General features: G+C 41.1%; 1 pseudogene; it reads left to right on the top strand.

Annotated features, from left to right (window-relative positions):
* The first annotated feature begins 260 nt into the window (after nucleotides 1-260).
* The window catches only part of LOC124038735, a 26,039-nt pseudogene continuing 10,130 nt past the window's right edge, over nucleotides 261-16,169 (top strand).

Below are 16,169 nucleotides of genomic sequence, written 5' to 3'. Positions count from 1 at the left end.
ATTTGGTTTAATTTCTTAGAAGTAGATTTTTGTTCACCATTTGTTTGTTTTTGTAACTCAAATTTGCCAATATTATTTATCCTAACCACTGCTACTACCACTACAATTATTTAGTGAATAATTAAAAATAAGCACTTTTATCCTTTGCCTCCTGACCTCCAGAAAAAATTTTCACAGACTTGGATTTGGAAAAGGTCTCACTCAATTCATAGCCTTTCATGGATCTGTCACTGAGGTCTCTGTAGTCAACATTCAAGTCTATGGCTGTAAGTCTCGAGTGACATCAGCTCTCTTGGCCGTGTTTGATTGGATCCACCCTGATTGCATGTTTACACTGTACATGGTTTTCCGTTTTCCTCCCATGATGGTGTCATCTTCTTTTGACAGGGTTTGACGCTTGGAGCAAAGCAGGCCTTTCCCTACCACAGCACATTCATCTCCTCCCTGAACAAGAGGAGGGAGACGGGAGGCAATGGCAGCTTGGGCATACACCCGGGTCTACCAGGAGGAAGACATGGTGAGTTAACTGGGCAGACACACACCCATACTGAAAACACATGTATTATAATACATACACAGTTTATTAGGTACAGCACGGCATTCAAGAAAATGGATCACTCATAGAGAAAGTGAGTCGTATGGCCATGGCTTGCTATAGAGAGCAGGCAGATAAGCATTGAAGCATTCAGTTACTATTTGATTGAATGTTAGAATGGGAAAAACAAATGACCTAAGCGACTTTGAGTGTTGTTTGATCGTCGGTGCCAGGCGAGCCGGATCCAGTACCTCAGAAACGCCTGCACACCAGGGCTTTTCACACACGACAGTGTCTATGGTTTACCGATAATGGTGCGACGAACAAAAAACCTCCAGTCAGTGGCAGTCCAGTGGACGAAAACAGCTCGTTGAGAGATCAAAGGTGAATAGCAAGAATCGTGCAAGCTAACAGGCCGGTCACAAACAGACAAATAATGTCGCAGTGCAATAGTGGTGTGTAGAACAGCATCTCAGAATGAACAACTTGTCGATCCTTGTCACGGATGGGCTATTGCAGCAAACGGCCACACCGGGATCCACTCCTATCAGCTGGTGGGTCCAGTGGGCACGCAATCACCAACACTGGACAATTGGGGAGTGGAAAAACATAGACTGGAACATTACAGCGTGTTCAGTTTACTTGATTGGCCTGCGCAGTCCCCAGACCTCAACCCAAAAGAGCATCTTTGGGATGAGATGGAACAGGCTGTTTGCAGAGTGTACCACCGTTCAATCTGCAGCAACTGCGTGATTCCATCACATCAACATGGACCAACATCCCTGTGGAACGTTTCTGACACCTTGTAGAGTTTCCCAAAGAATTTGGGGTGTTCTGGAGGCAAAGGGGGATCCGACCCGGTACAACATCGGTGTACCTATACAGTACCAGTCAAAGGTTTGGACACACCTACTCATTCAAGGGTGTTTCTTTATTTTCACTATGTTTCTACATTGTAGAATAATAGCGAATACATCAAAACGATTAAATAACACATATGGAATCATGTAGAATCCAAAAAAAGTGTTAAACCAATGGAAATACATTTTAAATTTAAGATGCTTCAAAGTAGGCACCCTTTGCCTTAATGACAGCTTTGTACACTCTTGGCATTCTCTCAACCAGCTTCACCTGGAATGCTTTTCCAACAGTCTTGGAGTTTCAGTCCAACTTATCACAAACCAACTCAATTGGGTTGAAGTTGGGTGATTGTGGAGGCCAGGTTATCTGCTGCAGCACTCCATCACTCTCCTTCTTGGTCAAATAGCCCTTACACAGCCTGGACGTGTGTTGTGTCTTTGTCCTGTTGAAAAACAAATGATAGTCCCACTAAGCGCAAACCAGATGGGATGGTGTATCACTGCAGAATACTATGGTAGCCATGCTGGTTAAGTGTGAATTCTAAATAAATCACAGACAGTGTCACCAGCAAAGCACCCCTACACCATCACACCTCCTTCTTCATGCTTTACGGTGGGAACCACATATGCGGAGATAATCCGTTCACCCACACGCATCTCACTAAGAAACAGCGATTGGAACCAAAAATCTCAAATTTGTACTCCAGACCAAAGAACAAATTTCCACTGGTCTAATGTCCATTGCTCATGTTTCTTGCCCCAAGCAAGTTTTTTCTTGTTATCGGTGTCCTTTAGTAGTGGTTTCTTTGCAACAATTCGACCATGAAGGCCTGATTCACACAGTCTCCTCTGAACAGTTGATGCTGAGATGTGTCTGTTACTTGAACTCTGTGAAGCATTTATTTGGGCTGCAATTTCTTAGGCTGGTAATTCTAATGAACTTATCCTCTGCAGCAGAGGTAACTCTGGGTCTTCCTTTCCTGTGGAGGTCCACAGGAGTGTCAGTTTTATCATAGCACTTGATGGTTTTTGCAACTAAACTTGAAGAAACTTTAAAGTTCTTGAAATGTTCCGTATTGACTGACCTTCACGTCTTAAAGTAATGATGGACTGTCATTTATCTTTGCTTATTTGAGCTGTTCTTGCCATAATATGGACCTGGTATTTTACCAAATAGGGATATCTTCTGTACACCACCACTACCTTGTCACAACACAACTGATTGGCTCAAATATATTAAGAAGGAAAGAAATTCCACAAATGAACACCTGTTAATTGAAACGCATTCCAGTTGACTACCTCATGAAGCTGCTTGAGAGAATGACACGATTGTGCAAAGCTGTCATTAAGTCAAAGGATGGCTACTTTGAAGAATCTCAAATTTAAAATACACTTTCTTGGTTAGTACTTCATTTCATGTGTGTTTTTCATAGCTTTGATGTCTTCACTATTATTCCACAATGTAGAAAAGAGTAAAAATCTACAAAAATACCAGATTAAGTATGTGTCCAAACTTTTGACTGGTATTGTATATATTAATAAAATACAAATTAGAAAAAATATTTTCTTCACGTAAATAGTGCACTGGGTCTTTGCTAGTCCCTTATTAACTTAACTGACGGATTTAGCCATCTGTAGCGTTGGTGAGAAATGTTTATCCCAACCGTTGCATTGATTCTCTTAATGGGTAGAGCCTATTGGATCATGAAAAAGATGAGTAGAGTAAATGTGTGTCCACACTTAACGGAAAGTCAGCGGGGGTCAACTGAATGTCATGCAGTGAATGTACTAAATGATTACAGACTGATTGGGTTGTGGTTAAAACCTCTTTGGGATAGGTGTGTAGAGACAATGTGGGAGACACGCTAGCCTCCCACCTAGCCCAACATCCGGTGAAATTGCAGAGCGCGAAATTCAAAATACAAAAATCGTAATATTAAACATTCATGAAAAGACATGTGTCGTACATCGTTTAAAAGCTTTATTTCTTGTTAATACAACCGCGTTGTCAGATTTCAAAAAGGCTTTACGGCGAACGCATACCATGCGATTATCTAAGGACAGCGCCCCGCCGACAAAAGCATTAAAAACATTTTTCAAACCAGAAGAGGCATCACAAAAATCAGAAATAGCGATAAAATAAATCACTTACCTTTGAAGATCTTCTTCTGTTTGCAATCCCAAGTGTCCCAGCTACACAACAAATTGTTGTTTTGTTCAATAAAGTCCTTTATATCCCAAAAACGTCAGTTTAGTTGGCGCGTTTGATTCAGTAATCTACCGTTCCACTCGTTCAACATGCAGACAAAGGAATCCCAAAAGTTACTGGTAAACTTCATCCAAACAAGTCAAACAACATTTCTAGTCAATCCTCAGGTACCCTAATATGTAAATAAACAATAACATTTTAGAAGGAATGTAGACTTAAATGTAAATGTAGTATGTTCAATACCGGAGATAAATAACGAAGTGCGCGTCACAAGACTAGTGTCCTAATGAGAGACACCTTGAAAAAGTACAGCTACTTGATATTGAAAAAAAACAAGCCTGAAACTCTTTCTAAAGATTGTTGACATCTAGTGGAAGCCATGGGAACTGCAATCTGGGAGGAATTATTTTTAATATCCCATAGACAAGCATTGGAATGGCCTGTGACCTAAAACAAAAAGAGATTCCGAATGGATTCTACTCGGATTTTGGCCTGCCATATCAGTTCTGTTATACTCCCAGACATTATTTTAACAGTTTCATAAACCTCAGAGTGGTTCCTATCCAATGCTACCAACTATATGCATATCCTAGCTTCTGGGCCTGAGTAACAAACAGTTTACTTTGGGCACGTCAGTCATCCGAACTTCCGAATACTGCCCCCTAGCCCAAAGAGGTGTTAGTGACTTGGTTTTCTTAATCTGAACAAGTCAAAGTCTGAGGATCTCGCTATAAAAGCCTTGTGAATCATATGCATTGTGGAACTACTGTATGTATACAATCTGTGTCTTTGCAAGCAGTGAAAAAACTATTTACATATCTGCCACAGTACACATTAGTCGTATGTATTATACTCTATGTATAGAGAACCATGTGTGTCTTTTGTAATTTCCCAGGGAGGGAGCTACCTTCTATTTGCTGGAATGTGATGCAGAAACAGAGGTTCTCCATCGACACACTTCCCCCCGAGGTGAAGGCCCCGTTCCCCTCTGACCCTATCATCCCTCTCCACACTAAAACCACCAAAGAGTTCCAGTGAGTAATATCTCTCCCAATTAGTTACATTATGACCGTCCATTGACCTTGTGTAACAGTGAGTAGCCTACCTTAATCCCCTCTTATGATCACCATGACCTTTGATTTGCTACGACAATGATCTATTGATGTATTCTTTCCACGGTGTTGCAGGGAAGACATATAGAGCGAGCCACAATCTCAGGGGACTGGAGGGATATGTGAGATTTCTACCTGACTACCTTTGACTAATGGCTTTTCAAATGATTCATGTTGTCTTTTTGTTTAATGTTGTGGCTTTTCCCGAAGATACATGACCAATTTTATAATATTCTAAATCCTTTGGTTTACATTAGTTCCATTTGTTAAATTATTGATATTTGCAGCACCTGTTTCTCTATTGAGAATTATCTTAAGATGGAAAGCATACAGAACAGCACGTACTCGTTCTGGAAAGTGTTATTAATGAGGAAACCAACAGTGGGTAATGTAAGAGTAAAAAAATGTGTAATCCATACTGCTCATAGCGGTGCAAGCCTTGTTTTTTTGGCGTCATGCGAGAATAGTTCAACACACATGTAACAGTATAACTTTACGTCCGTCCCCTCGCCCATACCCGGGCACGAACCAGGGACCTTCTGCACACGTCGACAACAGTCACGCACGAAGCATCGTTACCCATCGCTCCACAAAAGTCGCGGCCCTTGCAGAGCAAGGGGAACTACTACTTCAAGGTCTCAGAGCAAGTGATGTAACCGATTGAAACGCTATTTAGCGCGCACCGCTAACTAAGCTAGCCGTTTCACATCCGTTACACACACACATATGTTCTCCCTGCCAAACAAGTCCAGGGTTTGGCACTAGCAGGTGCCCCTTGTGAGAAAATTAGTTGTCATTAAAAAGCCCTTAAATAAAACCATATAAGAGCGGGAAACGCTCTTTTCCTCCTTCTTAGAAGGATTCTGGAGTCAACTCAAAATGTGTGAATGCTGTTTATGATGCTTTACTCTGTACTGTAAGTACATGTAAGTACATGACATTTCTAGGGAAAAGGAATTCGTATGGTAAAATAAACTAATCAAATCATATTCAGAATTTTTCCCCTGAAAGTTATTTCTGAAACTAGCAGCATTTGGGTCATATTCACCCGATTCAAAGGTTAACTCATGTTTGTTTATGTTCTTTTAGACCCAAGACATCCAGAAATAAGTGTTGAAGGGAATCATTAACACCTTATTGAGAGAATGGGAAGGGTGAGTGCTGTATTCAATTTACACCTCTACTACCATGTACTTTTAATATGATAACTGTTGCTACACTGCAGCAACTGTTTACCATACATACAGTATTGCTTATGTGTACTTAAAGGAAAATTCCACCCAAAAACTATATTTTGGTATTTGTTATGTTAATCCATTGTTGATATAGTCCCAAAATGTTTTGCATGTCATCAATCAAGTTTTCAAGATATATGAAAGTGTCTTGAAAACTTGATTGCTGACATGCAAAACATTTTGGGACTATATCATCTATGAACTGATGAAACAAATACCAAAAGATCGTTTTTGGGTAGAGGTTTCCTTTAAGGACAATCATATAAATGAAATGAAGTCCAATGTTATTTGTCACACGCTTCGTAAGCAACAGGTATCGACTAACAGTGAAATGTTTACCGCCCTTCCCAACAATACAGAGAGAAAGAATATAAAGAAATAATATAATAGAAAAGCATTAATAGATAAACATGAGTAATGACAACTTGGTAATACACAAGGGGTACGTACCAGTACTGAGTCGATATGCAGGGTTACGAGGTAAATGAGGTAGATATGTATATATAATTAGGAACAAAGTGACAATAAACAGTAGCAGCAGCGTATGTAATGAGTTAAAAAAGTTAGTGCAAAAAGGGTCAAAGCAGATAGTTAACCAAATAGCTACCTAGACTATTTAGTAGTCTTATGGCTTGGGGGTAGAAGCTGTTCCGGGTCCTGTTGGTTCCAGACAATACTGCTTGGCATGCGGTAGCAGAGAGAACAGTCTATGACTTGATTGGCTGGAGTCCTTGACAATTTTTAGGGCCTTCCTCTGACACTGCCTCATGGAGAGGTCCTGGCGCCTAATAGAGAGGTCCTGGATTGCAGGGAGCTCGGCCCCAGTGATGTACTGTACAGTGCGCACTACCCTCTGTAGCGCCTTACGGTCGGATGCCATGCAGTTGCCATACCAATCAGCGTTGCAGCCAGTCGAGATGCTCTCAATAGTGTAGCTGTGTAACTTTTTGAGGATCTGAGGGTCCACGCCAAATCTTTTCTGCTTCCTGATGGAAGAGGTGTTGTCATGTTCTAATCACGACTGTGTTGGTGTGTTTGGACCACGATAGATCCTTAGTGATGTGGACAGCGAGCAACTTTAAGCTCTCGACCCACTTCACTACAGCCCCGTCGATGTGAATGGAGGCGTGCTCGACCCTCTGTTTCTTGTAGTTCACGATCAGCCCCTTTGTCTTTCAGATGTGGTATGCAAATTGGAGTGGGTCCTGGGGACTGGGATGATGATGTTAATGTGAGCCATGAGTCTTTCAAAGCATATAACGGTGGGGTGATAGTAATTTAGAAAGGTTACCTTGTCATTCTTGGGAACAGGGACTATGGTAGTCTGCTTGAAACATGTATGTATTACAGACTGGATCAGGGAGAGGTTGAAAATGTCAGTGACCACACTTACCACTTAGTCAGTACATGCTCAGAGTACGCATCCTTTATAATATTTAGGCATCTAATTAAATACACTTTTTTTTTTTTTGTGCAATTTTTCATTGTCACATTGTGCCAGTTTGGGTTGGTATAAATAATTGAATATAATGTCTCATTTGGCTGACTGTATACATTTTAATTTCCTCCTTTCACTGAAAACACAACAAATAGTTATCAGACCCAGAACGAAAGATGACCTGAGGGCATACTTCATCTTAGTTCAGGTAACATTTACTCCTTAACTGAACATCTTACTAAGTACTGAATATGCACTAGTACGTTTTGTATTTAACATTATGTAATGCTGTCATTTTATAAGTATAAAATAATGTTTTCTGTTTCATGCTTTGTTTGTTGTGTCTAATTTCCTTTTGAAAAATGCTCAGTAAATCCATATGTTGTTAAAATGTTAATTTCAGGAAAGAAATAAAATGGCTATACTGCTCCCATCATCAGATTTTCGCTTTCCATTAATCCCTGTCATTTCCTGTGGAAAGTGGGTTATTATGTGCTTTCCAAACCACCACTGCCACAGGCTTAAAGAAACTGTAAGGGTACCATATACCCTGCAGTATTCTAACCTCTGGGTTACAGAGAACGCAGCCGTTCAAGGCGTTTCAGGCAGCTGGTGGAGTGTCTTCTTCACTTCATCTCCACTAGTCTGTTCGCAGCTCCTCCTGATGAGCTGCCCCCTCTGACCAAGTGGTCCTGGTGGAATCCAGCTGCCACCAAGGTCCTTGCCCTCTTCAATATGTCATGTCCACAACATCAGGAAAAGGGGATGTTCATGGGGCTCTGGGTATCCCGCAGTGCTGCAAAATGAGCTCTTAGTATAGTAGGTGCTGTAAAACCTAATACTCACACATAGGCCTACCAGAAACAGAGCGAAAGGCTATTTGCTCAAGGGAGGCTGGAGTTTCAGGTGCTGTCAAGAGGGTGGAGGTCGAAGGGGTGAATTATTTTTTCATGCATATAGAACCTAGGTAGAGATCATATTTCATGTGTACTACAAAGTAATTTATAGACATGTAGATAAACTCTAATACCATGGTATACCCTGTCCACAACAGACGCAGCTAACAGCATATCCAAGCCCCCTATCATCTCCTTCACGGACTTCTACAACATCACCTTGGACCACATTGACATCATGGAGCAGTATCACACCTGGGCGAGCCATGGGAACTCCAACAAGTGAGTCACCAGTCCACAGGAGCAACACCCATATCCCATATTCAGAGCTAAGGAGTTTTCCTGACCAGGACATTTTCTGAGCCTTTCTTATAGGCCATACATTCTTCTTGTTTAAATGTCTTCAACCCTGAACCCTGAACCCTGAGTTGGGAAGCCCTGCTGGGAAGAATGTAAACCACAGCAAGTTGTTTTCCCGTTTCTGTATTAATCCGTATCAGTAAATGATTGACAGCACATGGTACAGAGGGCAGAACACACTGCACATTCAGAAAGTATTCAGAGCCCTTGACTTTTTCCACATTTTGTTACAGCCTTGTTCTTAAATGGATTTTACACAATTTCCTCCATCAATCTGCTACACACAATAACCGATAATGACAAAGCAAAAACAGTAAAAAAAATAAAAAATAAAATAGCACCTTTGGCAGCGATTAAAGCCTTGAGTCTTCTTGGGTATGACGCTACAAGCTTGGCACATTCTTCTCTGCAGATCCTCTCAAGCTCTGTCCGATTGGATGGGGAGTGTCTCTGCACAGCTATTGGCAGGTCTCTCCAGAGATGTTCAAGTCCAAGCTCTCTATGAGCTACTCAAGGACATTCAGAGACTTGTCCCGAAGCCACTCCTGCGCTGTCTTGGCTGTATGCTTAGGGTCATTGTCCTGTTGTAAGGTGAACTTTTGCCACATTCTGAAATCCTGAGCGCTCTAGAGAAGGTTTTTTATCAAGGATCTCACTGTACTTTGCTCCATTCATCTTTTCCCTCGATCCTGGCTATTCTCCCAGTCCCTGCCTCTGAAAAACTGGGCGGCCAGCTCTAAGAAGAGTCGTGGTGGTTCCAAACTTCTACCATGTAAGAATGATTGAGGCCACTGTATATTTGGGAACCTTCAATGCTGCAGAATTTTTTTCTGACCCTTCCCCAGATCTGTGAACACAATCCTGTCTCGGAGCTCTACGGCCATTTCCTTTGACCTGATGGCTTGGCTTTATCTCTGATATACACTGTCAACTGTGGAACCTTAAATAGACAGGTTTGTGCCTATCCAAATTATGTCCAATTAATTGAATTTACCACAGGTGGACTCCAATCAAGTTGTAGAAACATCACAAGGATGATCAATGGAAACAAGATGCATCTGAGTTCAATTTAAAGTCTCATAGCAAAGGGTCTGAAAACTTATGTAAATAAGGTATCTGTTTTTTTATTTTTAATACATTTGCAAAAATGTCAAAACATCTGTTTTTGTTTTGTCGTTATGGAACATTGTGTGTAGATTGATGAGGATAACAATTAAGTTAATACATTTTAGAATAGGACTGTAATGTAACAAAATGTGGAAAAAGTGAAGGGGTCTGAATACTTTCTGAATTCTCTGTACTTCTCATAAGCTTCATGTTTTTCCTCTCTCCCTGCTTGTCCATTCCACGTTTTTGATGATAGAGCTCCCTCTTGTGTGCCATACCTCATATGAACAGTTCAAAGTGCTAATGCAGTGCTACAGAAGGTGAGCCTCCCCAGTTCTTCTCTCACTGTGACTACCCTCAGTGGAACAGCTCTGTGAGTCAGAGCCGAAACTCAAAACAGAGCACCACGCCTCCATATGAAGTGTGACCGTAAAGAGACACATGTTATGGAGAGAGAAGGATATTGCACAATCATTCCTCATTCTAAAGATGGAAATTATTATGGATCTGGATCAGACCAGATACTGTGGGTTGCTCTCTTCCTCTTCACGGAAATCTTCATGCTTCCATATTTGCAGTTATTTTTCCCAATCCATTATTTTGTCCTCTCTTCTCCTCCTCAGGTTCTCTTTATGCCAGGTCCAATTTATCCTGTCAACAATGGTGAAGAGAACCATCTTCCAGAGGGACTCAGAACAGCAGATGATCTGCATGGCCAGAGTGAGACACACAGCCTAGTGTCTTTTGTCAACTTTCCTTTATCATCGACACCGTTGACTCTGAGCTGTGCATAAACTGAGATGACCTGCTTTCATATTTAAAAAAAAAGATCTGTATGTGTTTATCCAGCAAAGCCTGGTGAACAAGGTCTCCCGCAGGCAGAGAGTGGACATGAACCTGCTGTTCCTCAATATCAAGGTGCGACGGGCCCAGCTACTCAACGACTCACTGGATGAGGTAAGACCTAACATACCAAGCCTGGATGGCCCAAGCGTTGGGTATGGTCGAGACATTGTTGAGACGCTGTCCTCTGTAAAAAAAAAAAAAAATCCCACTCAGTATGCTCTTCTTTATGAAGTTGTCGTGTCCCATGAACACTATAACTGTCTGACAGCTTATTCAGCACTCTGCCTTCTAATGGTGATACATAACACTAAAGCACAGAGCCATTAGTGGGCCCATTCCTTCCCCCCCCTAATGCCCATCTGGTCTTTTGCTCTAGAAAGTATTCTGTCACCATGGCTTGATTTGAAAAACCTGCCTGGATGTAAAACGTGTCACCCCTCCTCCTCCTCCTCTCCAACCCTCTGTCACCCTGTCCATCTGAGCAGGAAGAAAGTGTACCTAAAGAAAAAGCTCAAGGTGACCTTCATAGGAGCGACAGGGTTCGACATGGAAGGCCTCACCAAGGAGTGGCTCCTGCTGCTGCTTCAGTAGATTATTCACACTGACTATGGTGAGTCAGGAGGGTAAAGAGGCCCTCTTGGATGCACATTTGCTGTTTTAAAGATAATTACCACATTTCGTCATTCATGTGGCAGAGAGAACATTTTACAGTTGTAAAGCTAGTTTCCTGCAGTTATACAAGTTTATCATGGGGCTGTGAGACAAATTGCAGTTTCAATTCTTATTTCTTGCAATTATACACATTTTGCCATGGCTAATCAAAACTTACAAAGAATCCATATATTTCCTAAAACCCATGCAAGATTTTTCAAATGTTTCTCTCTCTCATTTTAGATACTGTATGCAATGCAATGGAAAGTAAATCAGCTTTAATTGAAATATCAGCAGAATTCAAATACTAGACATTAAGCCACACTCACACTAACAATAAAAACACAATAACTGTGAGTGTGCTTGTGGCTTTTGGAGGCAAAGAGTCCTCCAAGCTGAGTTATTATTTTCATAGATACATTTTCAGAAGTGCGGGCTGCTTGCCTAGACTTAATGAAAACTGTGGCCCGCACATTAAAACTGCTTTTTTTGTACCCGAAAGTTCATGTCAGCTTTTCATAGCCGAGCTGTGAAAGGCACAATAATGTTTCATGTTTCAAGGTCAGTGTTTAAATCTGGTTAAGGAATGCTGCTGAATGCTCCTGGGAATGTTTTCAGTCTACTTTTAGAAAACTACAATATAAAATATTATCAGAGTAGTCATTGAATAGACGTTTGTGTTACATTAGGCCTATGGAGGGGTTTTCCCAGTTGCATTTATGCCCTTTCACTGGATTAAATATCAAAATTGTTTGTTTTTTCAGGCATGTTCACCTACTTGAAGGATTCCTGTTGTCATTGGATCAGCAGCTGGAAGTGTGACAACTACTCTTGAGTTTCAATTGGTCGGGACTGTAATCCTTTCATACCCAAGCTAGGAATTACTGTGTCAACGTTTTCAGATATACAGCAATCTGCACCACACACACACACACACAACAGATGAGGCAGTGCTTGAAAACCACACTGGAGAAACATACTTTAATGTATTTTTGATGCTATAAATCTGTCTAACCATCCAATATGTGCTTATTATCTATCTATATTTCATAGGACTTATGTCAACCACTTTTGCGAGACATGAACAATAACAGAATCTTCATGATATAAGACATGATATTTCCTGCGATTAATAAGTGAGAGATACAAAAAAAGTACAATTTCAAACCACTGAACAGAGCATCCCTAACCCTCCGAAGATAACGCTGATCTGGACTGCTGGTCTGTCTGCATATTAGGAAGGCAGTGGCCACATAATCATTATATTGACCCAATCATTCACATGTAATGTCATTGTAAGCCAACGTTATCTGACATAACTTTACTAGGGTTGTCCTCTAGGCTTGGGCGGTATCCAGATTGTCATACCTTCATACCAACCTTGTGCCATACTAAGATATATTCGGTAATAGAAGAACTGAACACAAGGGGCACTATTTTAAAACCCTACTATTTTAAAACCCCCCTTTGTAATCCTAAAGTTAGCAATATTATGTAAACAAGTACATTTAAAATCCCATAGAGAATGCTAACTAAATGCTAACGAGCGCATTGCGAACATTTTATACAGTCTCTGACCTAAACTATTTGCAAGACAAACATCCAAGCTCGTAAAGTTATACAAGTAACTCAAAATTGCTACTCACAGTTTGCTTCACGCACAAAACAAATATTAGACAGCATAGGTCCCCAGATCCTCAAAAAGTTCTACAGCTTTACCATCAAGAGCATCCTGACCGGTTGCATCACCACCTAGTATGGCAACTGCTCTGCATCGCTACGGTGCATACAGTCCAGTACAACACTGGGGCCAAGCTTCCTGCCATCCAGGACCTATGTACTAGGCGGTGTGTCACGGATCCCTCCGAAACTTTCATCACGCACACCTGTCCCCTATTCCCACGGAATAGTATTTGTAAATATGTGCCCTTTGGTTTCCATTGAGGTTCGATTATTGTTACATTGTCTGTTGGTGCTGTGCGTATCTTTGCTGTGTGTTTATGGCTTTTTGCATTTGTGAATGCGCAGATGATTACGGGTCTCATCCCATGTGTTAATCATTGTGCCCGTGTGTTATTTACTTTAGGTACTCCTCACTCTTTTGTTTGGGTTGTGTTTTGTTACGTATTTGTTTAGTTTTCGTTCCCGTTCCTTTACACGGCACGCCGTAATTGGGTGTAATGTAAAAAACTATTATACATTCCTGCGCCTGTCTCCCGAATCATTCATACCAACATGACACCGTGTCAGAGGAAGGCCCCAAAAGTGATCAAAGACTTCAGTCACCCAAGTCAGATTGATCTCTCTGCTACCACGCGGTAAGCGGTTTCGGAGCGCCAAGTCTAGGTCCAAAAGGCACCTTAACAGCTTCTACCCACAAGCCATACAACTGCAGAACAATTAATCCCCCTTTGTTTTTAAACTGCTGCTACTTGCTGTTTATTATCTAAGCATAGTCACTTTACCCCTTCCTACAATGAATGAATGAAACATTTATTTGTGTCAAATCGCCAATTGGCAACCCATCACTTATGGGATTAATGGCACCAATGGCACATTGTGTTAGCTAATCCAAGTTTATAATTTTAAAAATCTAATTGATCATTAGAAAACCCTTTTGCAATTATGTTAGAACAGCTGAAAACTGTTGTTTTGGTTAAAGAAGCAATACAACTGGCCTTCTTTAGACCAGTTGAGTATCTGGAGCATCAGCATTTGTGGGTTCGATTACAGGCTTAAAATGGCCAGAAACAAAGACCTTTCTTCTGAAACTCGTCAGTCTATTCTTGTTTTGAGAAAGAAAGGCTATTCCATGCGAGAAATTGCCAAGAAACTGAAGATCTGGTACAACGCTGTGTACTACTCCCTTCACAGAACAGAGCCAACTGGCTCTAACCAGAATAGAAAGAGAATTGGGAGGCCCTGATGTACAACTGAGCAAGAGGACAAGTACATTAGAGTGTCTAGTTTGAGAAACAAGTCCTCAGCTGGCAGCTTCATTAAATATACCCGCAAAACACCAGTCACAGCATCAACAGTGAAATGGTGACTCTGGGATGCTGGCCTTTTAGGCAGAGTTGTAAAGAAAAAGCCATAACTCAGACTGGCCAATAAAAAGAAAAGACTAAGATGGGCAAAACAACACAGACACTGGACAGATGAACTCTTCCTGGAAGGCCATCATCCCGGAGTAGCCTCTTCACTGTTGACATTGAGACTGATTTGTTGTACTATTTAATGAAGTTGCCATTGTCACTGAGTGATTAGCAAACCAAATGCACAACTACAGAGCACTTAGCAATTTTTACAGAGTTAACGTAATAGTTATGACACACTACATGGCCAAAAGTATGCGGACACCTGCTCGTCGAACATCTAATTCCAAAATCATAGGCATTAATATGGAGTTGCTGCCCCCTTTTCTGCTATCATAGCCTCCACTCTTCTGGGAAGGCTTTCCACTAGATGTTGGAACATTGCTCTGGGGACATGATTATATTCAGCCTCAAGAGCATTAGTGAGGGCAGGCACTGATATTGGCCGATTAGGCCTGGCTCGCAGTCTGTGTTCCAATTCATCCCAAAGGTGTTCGATTGGGTTCAGGGCTCTGTGCAGGCCAGTCAAGTTTTTCCACACCGATCTAGACAAAACATTATATATATAATATACCAACCAAGCCTTTTGTCCTCACTTGACCCACTGTACCTTCCTATTTATTTACGAGCTCGATTCTATCTAGGTTAAGTCCATTCATCTGACTCTTGTTTTTTGGTTAACATAACATATTTAGGTAACATTGTAAACAGCCTGTTGATAGTCCTTTGTCTGTAAAGCCTTTCCTGGAGTACTCATGACTTACAAACTTTGACCTCGTATAACAATACATTAATTTATAGTGTTGTCCTCTCGACCTGTCTACCTGGTTGCACTGCCTGAAGAAGACTTACTGTCGATAAAAAAATGTAATCCATGGGTGTGGATTTAGTGCTGTTAGGACTGATCACGAGTGACCGCAGCGCCAACACAGAAACCACTGTGCTGCGATTGGTCGGCCCGGTGTGCATCTGCCTTCTAGTGGGATGTCACAATCAATCAAATGTATTTTATAAAGCCTTTTTAAAATCAGCAGTTTTCACATAGTGGTTTACAGGTGCCCAGCCTAAAACCCCCCAAAACAAGCAATGCAGATGCAGAAGCACAGTTGCTAGGAAAAACTCCCTAGGAAGGCTGGAACCTGTCCTTTTCTTGTTGTACCTGGTGGAAATGTAAAAGGATAGTGTACAATTTTGTCATTTAAGCCCCTTTTACTTCCCCAGAGTCATATTAACTTATGGATACCATTTTTATGTCTCTGCTTGCAATTTCAAGGAAGTTGAAGGTAGTTTTGCAAGCCATTGCTAACTGGCATTAGCACAATGACTGGAAGGTTATGGGAACAGCTCCTATAGACTTCCAGTCATTGCTCTAACACTAGTTAGCAACTTCTTTCAAACTGCACGCAGAGACATAAAAATGGTATCCATAAGTTCATCTGACTCTGGGGAAGTAGGAAAGATTTTGAAACTTTCACCTCAGTAGTTGGAATCATATCAAACAATTTGAGTGAGTTGACCTCTCAGCCCTCTGAATAGCATTATGTCAACATCTTGTCCAGTTTATAGTGTTTTCTTTAGTGCAGCACCTCTTTTCATTAACTGCCATAGGGTGTCATTTAATTAAAGTAAATTACATGAGTGTTTTTTCAAGAGATGGCAATAGAAGGTGGTAAATAAATAGAGTGAATATGTTTTCCCTTGTGTGTGTTTCAATGGAGTGATGTATTACTACATTAGGACGTTGATCATATCCAGTTTATTCCTACCTGCAGGTGAGCTGGCGCTTGTCAAAGCTCTGTGTTATGTTACAGTTACGTTTTGCACA

The sequence above is a fragment of the Oncorhynchus gorbuscha genome, linkage group LG06, assembly GCF_021184085.1.
Source record: "Oncorhynchus gorbuscha isolate QuinsamMale2020 ecotype Even-year linkage group LG06, OgorEven_v1.0, whole genome shotgun sequence".
NCBI classification, from domain to species: Eukaryota; Metazoa; Chordata; class Actinopteri; order Salmoniformes; family Salmonidae; genus Oncorhynchus; species Oncorhynchus gorbuscha.
The sequence above is the reverse complement of the archived record's forward strand: the minus strand, read 5'-3'. Positions and strand labels throughout refer to the sequence as shown.